Below are 17,037 nucleotides of genomic sequence, written 5' to 3'. Positions count from 1 at the left end.
TATTATAATATGATAGAACAGAGCTACATACGAAACAATAGAGATGAACATATATAATATGCAGAATGTAATACAGTAACGAACTGAATTGATCGTACCCTCCCATGCGCTCTGAGGATCCTGATCCTTGTCCAACTTCTCTTGCCATCCATACGAGATGAAGACGCTAGGAACCAGTGAAGAAGACAACGACGGACGTTAGGCAGTCGCGTAGACGCTCCCCAAAAACCTAATTGCCGATCCCCCGAGCAGGGGTCTCGAACGGCAAGGGCTTCAGAGGCACCTGCCCTCTCGCCTCTCTGTGCGCGCAGAGCTACGAGATGGAAACACCCTCACTTGCGGCTGGACTGTGACTCTGAAATGGTTCTGTTCTCGTGTACCAAGTGCCAGGGGTTCTCCTCTATTTAACCTCTCGCAGAGGGAAGCTGAAGGAGAAGGGTCGCATGCTGCACGCCAAGAGACGGGCAGTGAAGTATAAGGGTCTCGCATGCGGCACGCCAAGAGACGGGCAAGAGCTGAAACTCCTGTGGTTAGTGAGTGCTAAAAATTAATACAACCACACCACGCCTGCCTCGCCTCGCCTCGCCTCGCCACGCCCGGCCCGGCCCGGCCCGGCCCGGCCGGCGGTGGCAGCACGCGCGCGTGTGGCATGTCCTTGACCATTTCTTGACTTCTCAAATCAAGTGGAATAATTCCCACCATATAAGTCAAGCCAAAAGACCCTTGGACTTCCAATATGGTACTATTGGTATTCTCCACCATTACACACCATAGAGTTTATTCAATAAATGGGCCAGGCCCATAAAAGATCCAACAATTACAAGGAGAACTAAAGACTTCCTTAATCGCAGCTTATATACTCTACACAAAGCAGTTATATATATTGAATAAAATAGTAGCATTTGGTTGTCATATATCAGTAATATATTAAGTATTTTATAGTACCGATGGAAATATGTGTATTTGAGCACAAATGGAAAGCCAATAAATAAAATCTATTGTTTGGAGTTTTTGCAAAAGGACAACATATTGGAGCCACTGTCACACTCGGTTTTAGGGGACAAAACATAATGCATACACTACCGAAAACAGCTTCTTTGCCGAGTGTCTGAAGCACTCGGCAAAGGCTGGAAAAGACTCGGCGATGTCTTTGCCGAGTGTGACACTCGGCAAAGAATGCTTACATCCCGTTTGGTTCCCTAGAATTGGTCCAAATTGAATTAAATTCCATATCTCGGCCTGTTTGGATCCCCTTAGAATTGAATTGGCCATTTCAGCCCATTTCTCGTCCCTAAAAATTTGGCCTTGTCTCATTTCAGACCATCACCCATCGGAAAGCGTCAGAAAGTGGCTAGGGTTAGCCGTCCCGCTCCGCTCGCGGCATCGCTCGCCGCTCACGCCGCTCCCTGCTCGCGGCATCGCTCGCTGCTCACGCCGCCCCGCTCCCTGCTCGTCGCTAACGCCGACCCGCTCTCTGCTCGCGGCATCGCTCTGCTCCAATCCGCCGCTCCACTCCAAGTCACACGGAGGCAGCCATCGCAGCCTCGCCCGACTCTGTTTCCCCTGTTCTTTGGGTGAGTTCTCTGTTGATCCATTCTCCCCTGAATATCTTCGCCGTCGCATCTAAATGTTCAATCCGTATTTGTTCCCCCGTCCGGCTAGTCCTTGTAATCAATTCGTATTCGGTTAGTTCTCTACTGATCCTCTTACCTCCAAATCTTTTGCCGCGTGATTAATTCTGAGCAAGAATACAGGTAGTTTTTGACTTTGTAGCGCTGGTTAATTCCGATCAAGAATACAGGTAGTCCTTGAAAAATCTTTTGTCGTCGCGTGATTAATTCGTATTTGCCTTTGTAGCGCTGGTGTATGCGATGCCCACATGTTCTAGCAAGAATACATGAAGGCATACAGGTAGTTTTAGCAATACAGGTAGCGTTGGTGTAGGCGCTACAGGTAGTTTTAGCAAGAATATAGGTAGCGCTGGTGTATGCGCTGGTGTTAGCAAGAATACAGGTAGTTTTAGCAAGAATACAGGTAGTTTTAGCAAGAATACAGGTAGCGCTGGTGTATGCGGTGGTGTAAACGAATACTATACGGCAATCCCCACATGTTCTTGTTATTCTTCACCATCAGTCTTAAGGGTACATTATTACGTTGCTCTGAACTCTTATGACAAGAAGGCATTAGCAGATCAGAGGTAGTCTGAAGTCTGAACTGTCGATGAACTGGAACTGACTGCGAGGGCTGTTTGGCTAGTCCTTGTAATCAATTATTGGTTGGTTAATCATGCAGGGGAGGATATAGTTACCACTTCATACATAGAATTAAATCCACTATTGATAGTTATAATCGTGCAGACATAGTTCGTACCTTAGCTTGCAGGCTGTCATTTACTAGCATTTGTTCCATTAGTTTGCTTCGATCGCGGAGACTGGAATGTAGCTTTGTCCGAGGGCATAAATAATCTGTGTGGATATTTGGTTCCTGTCCATTTTTAAGTAATGTAGCTGTTCTGATATCTTCTGAACTCCCTCACTTGAAACCTATGTGATCAACAGAGATGTGCTACTGCTCTTCAGGAATCTACTTTTTCTTCTTTTGTGTGTTAAGTAATGTTTCCAACAAAGTTTTTTTTTGCAGTCTCGTCTAACTACCTCCAACAAATCATTTGCAGGAGTGTTAAAACAACTCGCTGTTTTGGGATTTTCCGCCTCAAGTTTCATCTAGCTACCTCGAACAAATCCTTCAATCTCCATGGCTACATCGGTACTTCTCCTATTCCACCTTGTGCTCCTACTAGTAGTGTTTTTATTCTTGAGTAGAGCATTTTGCTTTCAACTAGCATGTCTAATTGCATATAAATTACTTGTTCTAGATATCAACTCAATATATTAACGAGGAGGAAATTAAAAGGAAGAGAAAGAAGCGAAAGAGAGTTGTTGTATTAGTTGTGTCTATTATGGCTATTATTGCAAACCGGTATCAACGGAGGAGACCTAGACACATCGTAGATGCTAACGAAGTTCAAGAGAGAAATGTCGAGTGCAGAAAACAAATGCTACGTAATATGTACCAGGGTTCAAATGTATATTGCTATGACAGTTTGCGCCTAACTAAGAGATCTTTTAGTGACTTGAGTGCCATCTTACGGGAAAAGAGTGGCCTACAGGGTACCCTAAATGTGTCGGTAGAAGAAAAGCTTGCAATTTTTCTGCTTATAGTAGGTCATAACACCAAAATGAGGTTGATCCGTAGCACTTATGGTGGTCCCTTGAACCAATCAGTCGACACTTCAACGAAGTGCTTAGAGGGATTCTATCTTTAAGTCATGAGTTCATCAAGCTCCCTAATCCAGAAACCACTCTACCTGAGGATCCAAAGTGGAAATGGTTTGAGGACTGCCTAGGTGCACTAGATGGCACACATATCGATGTGAATGTTCCATTGACTGACCAAGGTAGGTACAGAAATAGGAAGCAACGAATCACCACTAATGTATTGGGGGTTTGTGATCGACAAATGAAGTTTCTGTATGTCTTGGCTGGATGGGAAGGGTCGGCTTCGGATTCACGCATACTACGTGATGCCATGTCACGGGAGGACTCATTTGTTGTTCCTAGTGGTAAATACTATCTAGTGGATGCTGGATATACAAATGGTCCGGGATTTCTTGCCCTATACCGATCTACACGGTACCACTTGAATGAATGGGCTATTCAAGGCAACAATCCATCTACTAGTGGTTTTGGATGGGATTGGGAGAAGAACAAGCTCAAAGTTGATAGTGACACTGTATGGGATGAGTACGTTGAGGTAAGAAAATTTTTGTTGTTCAATATTTGCAGTTCAATTTTTGTAATTCAATTTTTGTTCACCGTGCACTGGTCAGGCTATCTGTAAACTGTACATATGAGTGTATATTTAAGGAAAGCTTAGCTTGGCTGCTTAGGCCTGTCTTGTTGGGCGGCTAGCAAAGTAGTGTATATTTTCAATTGTGGACTACTTTGTAAACTACTTTGTAATTTTTGTTCACCGTGCACTACTTTGTCTGCCACTACTGGTGTTAGCAAAGCTTAGTTTTAAGGAAACTGTGAAGAATTTTCTTCACCATGCGCTACTGCTTAGGCCTGTTTTGTTCACCGTGCGCTACTGTAAACTATGAAGAATTTTTGTTAGCTTTGTAAACTACTTTGTCTGCCACTACTGCCATTACTTTCAATTTTTGTAGTTTATTCCATTTTTACTCCAAATTCTACTGCTGAACTGTAAACTGTGAAGAATTTTTGTTCTTATTTTTACTCCAAATTGGTCATACATGCTACTGTTGCCTAGTAGTTTATTCCATTTTTTGCAGCTTAGTTTATGTTTCAATTCCAAGTTTATTTGTTGATGTATCTTTGTAACAATTTTTTATAGAGGAATAAGGAAGCAAAAGGATATAAACATAAGGTTGTGAAGTTTTGGGATCTACTCAGCCTAGTGTACAATAAAGACCAAGCAAATGGAGAGGGTGCTAAAACAGCAGCTGAAAGTTCAAAGGAAATGGCAAAAGAGAATGATACCGGAGGCAAGGATGCTCCATATTCTGTATCTTCCTCGAGTAGTTTAAAAAGACAAAGATCAGATGATTCATTTAACTCTATATGGTGTGATAAGTTCGACATGCTTACATCTGCATTGAAAGATGACGGTCCAAAGCTACCCTCTTTCACCGAAGTTCTCGCCGCATTACAAGAGGTTGAGGGACTTGATGAAGACACAGAACTTGAGCTTTATGACATCCTCACCTCTAATGCACACAAGTTTGAGTCGATGATGGCACTCCCAATGGAAAGGAGGAAGATGTGGCTTATGATGCAGCTAAGGAAGTGAAACAACTTAAATGTGAACTTAGATCTCTGTGTTGAACTGATTGTGTGAACTTGTCTTTGTGAAACTTTTGTGTGTGAACTTGATGGCTATGTGAAACTGTTGTGTGCGAACTTGATGGCTTTATGAAACTACTATGTGAAGATTTGATGTCTTTGTAGAACTTTTATGTGCGAATTTGATGACTTTGTGAAACTGTTATGTGTGACTTGCCTTTGTGGAATTGTTATTTGTGAACTTAAAAGTTTCTGATAGTTGTAAATTGTTCATGCTCATTTTTAAGCAGATGCAAAGTCAAGAGATCCTTGTTTGTATTCAAATTCAAATTCCGTGTGCAAAGTATCCAAACAACATCTAGAATTTAATTCTAGGAATTCAATTGCTTGTACAACCAAACAAAAATAATGGAATTGAATCACTTTCTAGTTGATTGAATTCTATATAATTCATTTCTTGGAATTTATTTCTTGGAAAAGGTTTCATTTCTAGGCATCCAAACGAGGCGTTAGTGAATTGTACATCCGCAATAGCCTCTTTATCGAGCACTTTTTGTCGAGCACTCAGCAAAAACTTTGTCGAGTGTACGTGTGGTACTCGGCAAAGAAAAGTCGCCATCCCAGCACCAGGTGACGACGACGGAGACTTTGTCGAGTGCCTCACGGGCACTCGGCAAAGACTCACTCTTTGCCGAGTGTCTACTGTACTGACACTCGGCAAAGAAGCTTCCCGTGGGCCCCTTTGCCAGTTCCTTTATCGAGCGTATTAGGTGGCACTCGGTAAAGGCTCCCTCTATGCCGAGTGCCCGTCGGACTAGCACTCGGCAAGGGGATCACCAGCGAGCCCCTTTGTCAGTTCCTTTGCCAAGTGCCAAGACCACAACACTCGGCAAAGAAGATTTATCGGTGCCCAGGTGTACCTTCTTTTTGCCTAGTGCTATGACCTTGACACTTGGTAAAGTACCTCTTTGTCGAGTGTTACACTCGGCAAAGTGACTAGAATACCCCTTTTTATATTTTTGCTATTCCATCCAAACAAACAAAAGATATATCACATAATCGTCACATATACATCACAGATATCACAGAATCATCACATACATCAAATACACGACATGGCTCACAAAGATCACATGTTTCTTCACATACATCACAAAGTCACAAGTACCACAAAATAGTTCACAACACTAACAAGTACTCACATAAATAAGTACATAAACATCCATTATATGGCATAAACATGTCTCGCAACTAAGTTTAGAAGAGCATCAGCGAGGTGGGCGGCTGGACTGGTGTGACGATGGGCTGAGTGATCCATGAGGGTTGTTGGATGCCGTCCCAGATTGTCCCTGCACAGAGAAGAGATTGCATTTGTTATACCAGATGAATATATATCATACAGGAACAAAATTTTGATACTCACAGGAGTATGGAACTAAGCAGGTTTAACTAGAGGGAACAACAGAGGTGGTGGAGCAAAACCATGTGTCGCGCCAAGGATCTGCATGTACTGGAACATCTCTGCCATCCTCTACTAATCTGCCAAGTGGGCCTCCCGCTCCGCCATCATCCTTGCCTTCATCTCCTGTCGTCCCCTCCTCTCTTATTCTATCTGGGCCTGTAATATTTCACCTCAATGTTATAATAACTCAAAGAGAAGGTATATAACTCAAGGAATGACAAGTTACAGAAGCACTAACCAGAAATTGTTGTATCTGATGATGTGAGCTGTCCTACCGAGGTCGTATGGCTGGGCTCGAGCTTGTGGTCCTTGCTCGCACCTGAGACAGAGTGGGAGTGGACGATGAGTCGATTGCGCCGTCGGCAATCTAGTGCCGCCCATGCCTCTTGTCTCTTCCAACCCTCATGAGGACATCTGTGTCGATGTCCTCGGTCCTTATGTCATAATCTGGCCCATGGACCTTGTGCCATGGTAGTGTATTCACTTAAGCAACTATAGACAACGAGGTTGCTATATGCTTTGGGCTCATCCTTCGGGTTGTAGGTGATGTCGGACGTCGCCTTGCCCCTGTGGGCCATAGCATATGACGAGAAGGTGGTGCAAGGCTGACCACCATGTGACGCCGACTGCAAAAAAACCAACGAGATAGTTAGAAATCATGCCTAATCCAGTGTTATATTCCTAAATAAAAAAGATGGCGTACTATGCTTCTGCATATTTGCCGAGGCTACGCCTGCCTTGGTGGTAGGAGGGACCTTGCATCATCAGACGTCATTCTCAGCTAGCGTTGTGCACTTCATCCCAATAAGGCGAGCACCACCTATCCACCATCTCCTCCTAGCACCGAGGATGCGTGACGCACAAATAAGGAATCATTTACAGAGTAAAACAAACACACTGCATATCAGAAGATAAAATTAAGCAAATTTTGTCATGAATATTAAAGTTCTGTATTTACCTGCAAGTATTGGTCCTGAGTCAGCGACATGCTTCGGGCGTCCTGCTTGGTCACCTTCTCTCCAAGGACAGAGCCGTGGTAACTGACGATGGCCTAGATTCGCGCCTCATAGTGCATGTCCACGACGAGCTTCTTACAGCTCGTGGTGGCCACCACATCCGCCCTGTCCTCGTATCTAGTCTCGCATCTGAAGAAGTTCTACATACAAAGATGATGTATCCATACATTATTTCAAGAATGTGCAACGAATGTGACATAGTTTACAATATAGGAAGACTTACCCACAGCTCTTGCTTCGCCCTGTTCACCATTCCGCCTTGTTGTTGAATTCCCTGTCGTCCCTATCTACTACATCAGGGGCAACGATGTAGTGGTCGAAGGTGTAGGCTGGCCCCATCACTCCGACGTACTCAACCAATCCAGGAAAGTGTTCCCTGCACAGAAGGCTGAGGATGCCATTGGGGTTGCGGTCGTGACCCCCTGCAGTCTCCACAACCTTCTAAGACCTGTCCAAGTGATAAATAAAAATTATTAGTTTATATTATCAATTTGAACACATAATATGAACAAGCAGCGAGAACATCTAAAGTTACATGCCTCTCCCCACCGGGTCGAATCTGCGGCCGCCTGTCACGAAGTATGGGACGCTGAGGGAGACTCGCGGGACCTCGTAAGTAAATGTTCCTCAAACTTGAGGCGCCAGAACCTGAGGCGTCCTACTGAGCATCGTCGTCGTCCTGTTGCGTGGCATCGATAGCGGCCTGCTGCTGAACGTTGTCGTCCTGTTGTGCCTCCTCTGACGTCCTACGGGTGCTCCTCCTCCCCCTCATCATCCTAATCCCACCGCCCACCATATTTGTCCAACAATCTGCAATTAAAAGTAAGTAAATAAGCACATATAAAAATATTTATTTAGAAACAGGTGCGGAATAAAAATAATAGCATTACATCGATTAAAAATAATCTTGATATGTGTCGGGGTTAGCCGGATCATAATTATCATCATCACTATCAACCATTTCATAGTCAACATCATCTGAAGGCGCAAGTTCGTCATTAATGTCATTGCCTTCAAGTATTTCTATTAGAGCATCGGGGCCACCGTGGCAAGGGCATCGAACCATATGGTCACTCAATCACACTCAAAAGTGTTGAACGATCATTTTCAATTATCGATGAACCATTAGATACAGAGTCAAATTGTCACTAAAGAAGTTCTACAGAAGAAAATGGGTCGTCGCACTGGTCTGATGGTAGGTGTCGGTTATACACCATAAAAATTGGCCCTGAAAGTTGGCAAAGGTTATGCTTCCATAATACTGACATTGTCGTCTTTGAGAGGCATCAAACCCTAACATAATGGTCCAATATAATGATAAGTAGTGGTTGTTGAGGGTGCTATGGCTATATCTCTCCTTAGGGATTATAAATAGGACCCCAACTAACCATTTGAGGAGTGTGAGAACCGAGGAACATATCAAGAGAGTTGAGCCTCATCTCTAGTAGCTATAGACACCCAAGTGCTCAAAGAATAACTCAGTGATGGTGCTTTGTGAAGTGCATAGATTAGTTAGATCGTTGCTTATAGCGTTTACTCTAGATTTAATCCTTCTGTTTGAGTGAGATTATAACACCTATCACCACTTTGTTCTTCCGCACACCATTGTAGTAGTTGTAGCAGAGAGGTTTGTAGTCTTGCAAGGTCATACTAACTACATTTGTGGTGTGCCCACCACCATGTATTGAAGGGAACGAGGTCCATGATGTTTTGGTCGGAAACTTGATAGTGAAGACGGTGGAGAACATTTGGGAGAGGTCACATTAAAGCACTAGTTGCATGTGGAGAAGGCTCAAGGCTATCATGAAGTTACCTAACCAAAAACTTGGTCCTCATGTTGGTATCCCTTCGAGTGGTTCTAACGACGACTAAAGTAAATAATGTGCGCTTATCGATACCTGGTTAAAAATAATGAAATCAAATTTGTATGGACATGTTTGTTTCAACTTTTTTGCTGATTCTGGCCACCAGAAGCTGCTACGGACTGCCAAATGCTCAACTTTTCAGTCCACTTCTATGAGAATCACTTTGATAAAAAATCGTCTAAAATTAACGTGAAGCCACAATCGATCGAGTCGTCGTGATATGAAGAATTAGTCACTTCCTAGATCCTAAACCCTATGGACCCCTTTGTCTTGCTCCACATGTAATCCCCACGATATTCAGATTCTCCCCACAGCCAGATTCTCAGAAAAGCTTGTCAGAACAAAGCTGAAATAAACAGGCGCTATGTCTATCGTACTTAAGCTTTTGTATTTATATTGTGTATCTTGATTGTGAGCTTTACCTTTCTAACTTAGGTTATAGACTAGTTGATAGGGTTGCAACCTAAGTTGTATTTTACGGCAGGGATAACAACACTTAGTCAAAATCGTAGTTGCACATAAAATGGTTTATTTATTGTATAGATTTTGGTTAGGATAAGTTAGAGGCCATAATTTGTGAAATAGATTGCCTAATTGAGCCTCTACTTTAGGCGTTAAGTATCCTACAAACTGCAAGTCATTTTTCGAAAGAGCTGATATAGAAAATATAATCAATATTTATATCTTCAAAGACTAGTAGAAAATAGCTCATATGATGCGGTGGAGTTTATTTTTTACAGACGGTTTCAGTTATTAAACGTCAGTGTTATTTCTAGTGGTGGTTTCTTAAGAAAACCGAGGTTCCTTGATAAAATCGCCACTAGAAATCATTTTTAGACTGATTTTTTGAGTTTTTTAAATCACCTTGTATGAAAAAATCACCAACATAAAAGTTGTAGATCTCTAAAAGTTATAAAACTATATAGTTAACCACTTTTTAAAACTATTTTGGCTCTAAAAATTTTCATCTAAATTTGTTAAATTTAAAATGCAAATTTTGAAATTGAACTCGAATGGGAAAATACCAAAATAAAAGTTGTAAAATTTTAAAAGTTATGATAGGCGGAGTGGTAGAAGGGCCTTTCGCGAGGATGAGGTTGTGGGTTCGATTTCCATCGATTGTGTAGTCGCGATTTAGCGGCGAAAAATGCGTGACTTTTTGACCTTGACAGAGCCGTCGGGCGTGTAATTTTTTTTCTATTTAAAAACAATATTTTCACGGCGGTTTTATTACCCTCGACCACCGGTGGAAATCCTAACTGATTACTGTAGCGTGGTACTATAGCATAACGCATGAGTCTAGTTTACAAAGAAATTAATATAGAGATCACTCGGGAGCTAAGATTAACTCTAGTGAAGAACTATAAAACGCCCCCTACAAAAATCTAGAGTAAAATATGTCTGTAAAATAGATATTTAACACATAGAGGATGAGGTATGTAAAATAGATATTTAACACATAGAGGATGAGGTATTAAGGACATTGTTGGAGAAAATAAGATATAAAGGAGAAAATCTTTTAGAGAAGTCTAGAAAGAAAGGATATAAAGGAGAGAGATAGAGGATATGGTTGGAGTTAGTCTAAGATTAAGCTGGTTTAGAAAATAGAATTAGTTTGCTACATTAATTCCTCTGGTTTACTTAGAAACCAAGTATTCTAGTTCGTTGCGGCTTTAATACGGCTACGGCTTTTACAGTATTTTGTCTTTATGGATTGCAGTTGCAGCAGTTCGAACAGCTGCAGCAGCTACGACTACAGAGCAGCTGAACAAACGCTTTCTCCACATGTTCTCACACTCGTTGCTGCTGTGCCGCTATACATCCACGCCACCACGACGCCTTCCTGCAACTCTTCCGGTCACTCCGAGCTTCTAGGTGATGAGACCTTTACAAAGTATCGATTATAGTTTTGTGGTCGAATGATTAGCATTAGCTAAACTCGTCGGTCCCCTTAATCTATTTATATGGCGTCGTGTGACCGGGGGCTGCAAACAACAGTTAAGATAACCTCTATCAGGAACGTAGTTAGACGGTTAGGATTAACCCTATCCCAGACGGTAAGGATTAACCCTATCACAGTTACTGTTATCGGCTAGTATAGAGGACACATCCTAGCAGTATGCACTTCGCAACTGCTATAGGATCGATGATCCTACCAAAAGCATTTCTCAAACCTCCTTGACAGTCCATAACCCCATTAAAATACTATATATATCTGATCATAGTAAGAAGGATGACCAAAGCATGCGGGGTATAACTGAAAGTCGCCTAGAGGGGGGGTGAATAGAGCGAAACTGAAATTTACAAATATAAACACAACTACAAGCCGGGTTAGCGTTAGAAATATAAACGAGTCCACGAGAGAGGGTGCAAAACAAATCGCAAGCAAATAAAGAGTGTGACACGCAGATTTGTTTTACCGAGGTTCGGTTCTCGCAAACCTACTCCCCGTTGAGGAGGCCACAAAGGCCGGGTCTCTTTCAACCCTTCCCTCTCTCAAACGGTCCCTCGGACCGAGTGAGCTTCTCTTCTCAAATCAAAGCCGGGAACAAAACTTCCCGCAAGGACCACCACACAATTGGTGTCTCTTGCCTCAATTACAAGTGAGTGTTTGATCACAAGAAAGAATCAAGAAACAAGGAAGCAATCCAAGCGCAAGAGCTCGAAAGAACACAAGCAAATCTCTCTCTCTAGTCACTAGGGCGTTGTGTGGAATATGGAGAGGATTTGATCTCTTTGGTGTGTCTAGAATTGAATGCTAGAGCTCTTGTAGTAGTTGGGAAGTAGAGAACTTGGATGCAATGAATGGTGGGGTGGTTGGGGTATTTATAGCCCCAACCACCAAACTTGACCGTTGGCAGAGCTGTCTGTTCGATGGCGCACCGGACAGTCCGGTGCACACCGGACAGTCCGGTGCCCCCGCCACGTCATCAGTGCCGTTGGAAATCGACCGTTGGAGTTCTGACTTCTGGGCCCGCCTTGATGTCCGGTGGCGCACCGGACATGTACTGTAGAGTGTCCGGTGCGCCAGCATGGGCGTGCCTGACCTCTGCGCGCGCTGGCGCGCAATTAATGCGCTGCAGGTAGCCGTTGGTGCCTGAAGTAGCCGTTGCTCCGCAGATGCACCGGACAGTCCGGTGCACACCGGACAGTCCGGTGAATTATAGCGGAGCGGCTGGAGTAAAAACCCGAGGCTGGCGAGTTCCTGAGGCCGCCCTTCCTTGGAGCACCGGACAGTCCGGTGCACACCGGACAGTCCGGTGAATTATAGCGGAGTGGCCTCTGGAAATTCCCAAAGGTGACGAGTTTGAAACCTGAGTCCTCTGGTGCACCGGACATGTCCGGTGGCACACCGGACAGTCCGGTGCGCTAGACCAGAGGAGCCTTCGGTTGCTCCTTTGCATTTTCGTTGAACTCAACACTTGGTCTTTTTATTGGCTAAGTGTGAACCTTTGACACCTGTATAACTTATACACTAGAGCAAACTAGTTAGTCCAAAGATTTGTGTTGGGCAATTCAACCACCAAAATTATTTAGGAACTAGGTGTAAGCCTAATCCCCTTTCAATCTCCCCCTTTTTGGTGATTGATGCCAACACAAACCAAAGCAAATATAGAAGTGCATAATTGAACTAGTTTGCATAATATAAGTGTAAAGATTGCTTGGAATTGAGCCAATATAACTACTTACAAGATATGCATGGATTGTTTCTTTCTTATTTAACATTTTGGACCACGCTTGCACCACATGTTTTGTTTTTGCAAACTCTTTTGTAAATCCTTTTCAAAGTTCTTTTGTAAATGGTCAAAGGTAAATGAATAGGATTTTGCAAAGCATTTTCAAGATTTGAAATTTTCTCCCTCTGTTTCAAATGCTTTTCCTTTGACTAAACAAAACTCCCCCTAAAGGAGATCCTCCTCTTAGTGTTCAAGAGGGTTTTGATATATCATTTTTGAAATACTAGTTTCTCCCTCTTTTGAACACAATAGGATACCAATTTGATAAATACTCTTGAAAAACGCTAAGTTTTTGAAATTGGTGGTGGTGCGGTCCTTTTGCTTTGGGCTCATACTCTCTCCCCCTTTGGCATGAATCGCCAAAAACGGAATTATTAGAGCCCTCGAAGTGCTATCTTCCCCTTTGGTCACAAATAAATGAGTTAAGATTATACCAAAGACGAAGTCTTTTGCTTTCTCCCCCAAAGGTGAAGAGTGGCTTGGAGCGACGGCGAAGGATGAGTTACGGAGTGGAAGCCTTTGTCTTTGCCGAAGACTCCAATTCCCTTTCAATACACCTATGACTTGGTTTGAAATAGACTTGAAAAACACATTAGTCATAGCATATGAAGGAGACATGATCAAAGGTATATAGTAGAGCAATGTGTGTATTTTAACAAAAGAAGTTCCTAGAATCAAGAATATTGAGCTCATGCCTAAGTTTGTTAAAAGATTGTTCATCAAGAGGCTTGGTAAAGATATCGGCTAGTTGATCTTTAGTATTAATGTATGAAATCTCGATATCTCCCTTTTGTTGGTGATCCCTAAGAAAATGATACCGAATGGCTATGTGTTTAGTGCGACTATGTTCGACGGGATTATCTGCCATCTTGATTGCACTCTCATTATCACATAGCAAAGGGACTTTGGTTAATTTGTAACCGTAGTCCCGCAGGGTTTGCCTCATCCAAAGCAATTGCGCGCAACAATGTCCTGCGGCAATGTACTCAGCTTCGGCGGTGGAAAGAGCGACCGAATTTTGCTTCTTGGAAGCCCAAGACACCAAGGATCTCCCCAAGAACTGGCAAGTCCCTGATGTGCTCTTCCTATTTATTTTACACCCCGCCCAATCGGCATCCAAATATCCAATTAAATCAAATGTGGATCCCCTAGGATACCAAAGCCCAAACTTAGGAGTATAAGCCAAATATCTCAAGATTCGTTTTACGGCCGTAAGGTGAGCTTCCTTAGGGTCGGCTTGGAATCTTGCACACATGCATACGGAAAGCATAATGTCCGGTCGAGATGCACATAAATATAGCAAAGAACCTATCATCGACCGGTATACCTTTTGATCCACGGACTTACCTCCCGTGTCGAGGTCGAGATGCCCATTGGTTCCCATGGGTGTCTTGATGGGCTTGGCATCCTTCATCCCAAACTTGTTTAGAATGTCTTGAGTGTACTTCGTTTGGCTAATGAAGGTGCCCTCTTGGAGTTGCTTCACTTGGAATCCTAAGAAATACTTCAACTCCCCCATCATAGACATCTCGAATTTCTGTGTCATAATCCTACTAAACTCTTCACATGTAGACTCGTTAGTAGACCCAAATATAATATCATCAACATAAATTTGGCATACAAACAAGTCATTTTCAAGAGTTTTAGTAAAGAGTGTAGGATCGGCCTTTCCGACTTTGAAGCCATTAGCAATAAGAAAATCTCTAAGGCATTCATACCATGCTCTTGGGGCTTGCTTGAGCCCATAAAGCGCCTTAGAGAGCTTATAGACATGGTTAGGATACTCACTGTCTTCAAAGCCGGGAGGTTGCTCAACATAGACCTCTTCCTTGATTGGTCCATTGAGGAAGGCACTTTTCACGTCCATTTGATAAAGCTTAAAGCCATGGTAAGTAGCATAGGCTAATAATATGCGAATTGACTCAAGCCTAGCTACGGGTGCATAGGTTTCACCGAAATCCAAACCTTCGACTTGGGAGTATCCCTTGGCCACAAGTCGAGCTTTGTTTCTGGTCACCACACCATGCTCATCTTGCTTGTTGTGGAAGACCCATTTGGTTCCTACAACATTTTGATTAGGACGTGGAACCAAATGCCATACCTCATTCCTAGTGAAATTGTTGAGCTCCTCTTGCATTGCCACCACCCAATCCGAATCTTGTAGTGCTTCCTCTACCCGGTTAGGAGTTCATATGATGTCTTCTTGAGGATTCGGTGAAGATATAACCGGTTGATGGCGTAGCAAGCGGTGTTGACCGCCTCGGCCCAAAACCGATCCGAAGTCTTGTACTCATCAAGCATGGTCCTTGCCATGTCCAATAGAGTTCGATTCTTCCTTTCCACTACACCATTTTGTTGAGGGGTGTAGGGAGAGGAGAACTCATGCTTGATTCCCTCCTCCTCAAGAAAGCCTTCAATTTGAGAGTTCTTGAACTCCGTCCCGTTGTCGCTTCTTATTTTCTTGATCCTTAAGCCTAACTCATTTTGAGCCCGTCTCAAGAATCCCTTTAAGGTCTCTTGGGTTTGAGATTTTTCCTGTAAAAAGAATACCCAAGTGAAGCGAGAATAATCATCCACAACAACTAGACAGTACTTACTCCCGCCGATGCTTATGTAAGCAATCGGGCCGAATAGATCCATGTGTAGGAGCTCCAGTGGCCTGTCGGTCGTCATGATGTTCTTGTGTGGATGATGAGTGCCAACTTGCTTCCCGGCTTGGCATGCGCTACAAATCCTGTCTTTCTCAAAATGAACATTGGTTAGTCCTAAAATGTGTTCTCCCTTTAGAAGCTTATGAAGATTCTTCATTCCAACGTGGGCTAGTCGGCGGTGCCAGAGCCAACCCAAGTTAGTCTTAGCAACCAAGCAAGTGTCGAGTTCAGCTCTATCAAAATCTACCAAGTATAGCTGACCCTCTAACACTCCCTTGAATGCTATTGAATCGTCACTTCTTCTAAAGACAGTAACACCTATATCAGTGAATAGACAGTTGTAGCCCATTTGACATAATTGTGAAACGGAAAGCAAATTGTAATCTAATGAATCAACAAGAAAAACATTGGAAATGGAATGGTCAGGTGAAATAGCAATTTTACCCAAACCTTTGACCAAACCTTGATTTCCATCCCCGAATGTGATCGCTCTTTGGGGATCTTGGTTTTTCTCATATGAGGAGAACATCTTTTTCTCCCCAGTCATGTGGTTTGTGCACCCGCTGTCGAGTATCCAACTTGAGCCCCCGGATGCATAAACCTACAAAACAATTTTAGTTCTTGACTTTAGGTACCCAAACGGTTTTGGGTCCTTTGGCATTAGACACAAGAACTTTGGGTACCCAAACACAAGTCTTGGAACCCTTGTGTTTGCCCCCAACAAACTTGGCAACTACCTTGCCGGATTTGTTAGTAAGCACATAAGAAGCATCAAAAGTTTTAAATGAAATGGCATGATCATTTGATGCATTGGGAGCTTTCTTTCTAGGCAACTTGGCACGGGTTGGTTGCCTAGAGCTAGATGTCTCACCCTTATATATAAAAGCATGATTAGGGCCAGAGTGAGACTTCCTAGAGTGAATTTTCCTAATTTTGCTCTCAGGATAGCCGGCAGGGTACAAAATGTAGCCCTCGTTATCCTGAGGCATGGGAGCCTTGCCCTTAACAAAGTTAGACAAGTTCTTAGGAGGGGCATTAAGTTTGTCATTGTCTCCCTTTTGGAAGCCAATGCCGTCCTTAATGCCAGGGCGTCTCCCATTATAAAGCATGCTACGAGCAAATTTAAATTTCTCATTTTCTAAGTTGTGCTCGGCAATTTTAGCATCTAGTTTTGCTATATGATCATTTTGTTGTTTGATTAAAGCCATATGATCATGAATAGCATTAACATCAACATCTCTACATCTAGTACAGATAGATACATGCTCAACAATAGATGTAGAGGGTTTGCAAGAATTAAGTTCAACAATCTTAGCATGAAGAATATCATTTTTATCTCTAAGATCGGAAACTGTAACTTTGCAAACATCATAATCTTTAGCCTTAGCAATCAAATTATCATTTTCTACTCTAAGGCTAGCAAGAGAAATATTCAATTCTT

The 17,037-nt window shown here is 42.9% G+C and overlaps 1 long non-coding RNA gene across 1 annotated transcript; it reads left to right on the top strand.

Annotated features, from left to right (window-relative positions):
• Nucleotides 1-3,735: 3,735 nt before the first annotated feature.
• On the top strand, nucleotides 3,736-5,079 carry LOC118476654 (uncharacterized). Its single transcript, XR_004857125.1, has 2 exons — nucleotides 3,736-3,813; nucleotides 4,417-5,079. It is a non-coding gene; the product is annotated as an uncharacterized lncRNA (long non-coding RNA).
• The last annotated feature ends 11,958 nt before the right edge of the window (nucleotides 5,080-17,037 follow it).

Source organism: Zea mays, chromosome 3 (genome assembly GCF_902167145.1).
Source record: "Zea mays cultivar B73 chromosome 3, Zm-B73-REFERENCE-NAM-5.0, whole genome shotgun sequence".
Lineage (NCBI taxonomy): Eukaryota > Viridiplantae > Streptophyta > Magnoliopsida > Poales > Poaceae > Zea > Zea mays.
This window is presented reverse-complemented; position numbering and strand designations above follow the sequence as displayed.